This window comes from Homalodisca vitripennis, unplaced genomic scaffold (genome assembly GCF_021130785.1).
Source record: "Homalodisca vitripennis isolate AUS2020 unplaced genomic scaffold, UT_GWSS_2.1 ScUCBcl_2226;HRSCAF=6762, whole genome shotgun sequence".
Classification (NCBI taxonomy): Eukaryota; Metazoa; Arthropoda; class Insecta; order Hemiptera; family Cicadellidae; genus Homalodisca; species Homalodisca vitripennis.
In genome coordinates this window covers 43,701-46,759 of record NW_025778341.1, presented here as the reverse complement: position 1 = coordinate 46,759, position 3,059 = coordinate 43,701, and positions in this window count along the sequence as shown.

Below are 3,059 nucleotides of genomic sequence, written 5' to 3'. Positions count from 1 at the left end.
TTACCCAAAAATATTTAAAATACCTTTTAACTATCACTCAATTCATCATACAATTCATCACGAATGTCGAAACCTATTCCACAAAATTTAATTTTCTTTCTTCGTGCCTGTAAATAAACTTAGCAAACTAACTCAATCAGGGTTTGCTGATTCCACCACCACGGACGAGAGGAAGAATTTAAAACATAATAAAAAATCAAATGTCAAAACTTTAAAGTTAACCAAAAGTTTAAAGTTTAATTACAATTTAACTATCATCAGATGAACAAGTTCCCAAAGTTTCAACAAAATATAACCAAGTCCAACTTTAATTTTTCAAAAATATTTAAATTTATAATTTATTTCACTTTCCTTTAATGACTACTACCCCTTATCTTCCTTCTCTCACAACGTGGTTAGCCTCCTGCCCTGTACCGGTACCTTTGAGTTAGCCTAACCAAGTCAGAAAGGTTAGGTTATCAACTAATTTGTATAATTAAGTTAGTTTTAGAAGCAGCTAATTTAGGTTAATCAGGTTTTAACTACCAGTTAAATCAGTACATTAAAACCTTAGAGTGTACGTTTATTTTTGATCAATATTACGTATAAGAATTGAATTACTGAGGGACTAGTCCAATCAAAACAAAGTACTACCGAATAACTACTCAATTATTCACAACTACCGAAATAACGATTGTCGAGATTCAAGTAATCGACAACCGAATGCCTAACAAAGAATATAACTAGTTAGTAATGTCGAATGGAATTGTGGGAGCTTACAACAAGTATGGCGGACCATTAGCGTCTATTGTTCTCAGCCAACATGGCGTCTCTATTACAAGTATTACTTTAAAATTCAATAAAAATTATAAAAATTAATCAAAAAAAGTTTTCAATTAGTTTTAAATTTAAAGCATTAAATTACCTTTGACTTAGTCACCTCGTGATTTCAACAATTTCAAATATTACGTTTTATAAAACAGTTTCTAGGCTAGCATTATTCTACGGGCAGAATAAAAATTACTTACCCATCATCCTTGTCCCGGCTTCTTGCACCAACTTTTCGATTTCTTCAACGAAACAAAGAAACACTAATTTATTTTTAGAAAGACGAACCGACCGACAGAACCAACTGACACAACCCCACAGAACTCAACTAACTGCAGAAACTTTACCCCACACCTGACACCAAATATGTGGCGTGACGACCACACGTAATTTAATTTAAAAAGTTCTCGGGTTCTAATTCGGACACGGTGATGGAAACTAGCCCAGGTTGCTGTAATAAAAATTCTCTCCTCAGTTGGCCAAATAAAACAATTTAGTTTATTGCGAAAACAATTTGAATTTTATTGCTTAATTTAGAATCAGTTGAACAATTACAAATTTAGAACGGGAGAGAGAGCGAGAGAGCGATTTCACGCGAGCTTGACGCGTTCAAAACCCTGGCACGACTGCGACTCAGAACAACGAACTCCAGGGAGCAGCGTTGTTCCAGACGCTACCTCAGCAAATTCCTGCCTGTTTACCACCCAGTAACTGCGCAGCTGCTCTGGGTATGGAAAATTACCAGGCTTACTGCTGACAGACTTGGACTTACAATTCATGTGCTGAATTAAAATATATATCTTCTCCACCTGCACTGCTTAACCTAATAAGTCTGGCTGCATATATTCATTACTTGTTACTACAATTAAATGTTATGCTGAATAAAAATAAAATATATTACTGGTAATTAATATTTTAAATTGGCTGATTAAGACCGCATACGATGTTACCGGTCTGGTCTCAGAACTATATGCTGGGGTCGTCACAGTTCTAGATGTTCTGATGGCTCTTCTTAAAATGTGTAAGATAAATTTACTAAATGAGTATTAGATTTAAGAAATAGTTTTTAAGATAGTTTAGTAACTCTTTACATGCAATTAAGAATGCGTTTTAAAGTTAATGTAAGATGTACTTCAAGTAAAGTTCAAATCCCAACCTTAAAATAAAAACTCTTCATTACAATAACTGATACTCGGTTTTTCCTATTTATAAAAAAGTAAAATAAAAGTAAAGAATGTCTTATTTTACCAGGCGAAGTTAGGGGGAGTCTAAATTGAAAAAAATTATTTTTTTTCATTTTTGGGTTTTTTATTGAATATTACAGTTTGAAATTTCCTCTTTCCAATGATATATAACACTTTGTAATACATAAATCATAAAGCCATGAAAAAAATCAATAAAATAAGGCCTGCAACAAGTTTTAGTAAAAAAAAGCTCCTTGGTCGTGCAACTGTATCAATCTGAATCCCTACCTTATGGACCTGATGTAGTAATTAGAAAACTAGAATGCGTAGGTCATGTACAGAAGCGTATGGGGACTCGCCTACACACTCTAAAAGATAAATGTAAAAAAGAAAAATTGTCAGATGGGAAACCTTTGTGTGGGAAAAAACCGACTAACGACTGCTGCGGTTCAAAAGCTTCAGACTTTTTATGGATTATCAATTAGGAGGAACACCCATAGTGTAGTTAAGATGAAGAAAGCTGTTTGGGCAACATGTTTTCATGTCCAATCTACAAATGAAACGCCAACACATCAATTGTATCCGAATGATGAAGTGACGTAAATATAAAAAAGCAGAACTCGAAAATAAATCCTATGACCATGGCAAACATTTCCATCTTCCTGAAGCCATTATGTTGAAATTAAAACCAATTTTCAAGAGCCTGTCTGATCCAGAGTTATTAGCAAAGTGCCTCAAAGGGAAGTCCCAGAACCCAAATGAGTCACTAAACAACCTCATATGGTCTCGTATTCCTAAAAGGACTTTTGTACGATTGCACACCTTGACATGATGCTGTGCTATCATTTAATGAAGGTTTTCCAGCAAGTGTAAAATATTAGAGGGGTTAGGGTTGGAAGTAGGATCTAACATGCTTGCCGCTATGAAGAAGATGGACTTGGACCGACTCCGAAAAGCAGAAAAGGCCATGACTGACCTTGAAAAAAAATCCGACAAAGCAGGACATTAGGCAAAAGAAGTCTGGAAGACATTTACTAGGAGTCAGAAGACCCAGAGAACCCATCTTAT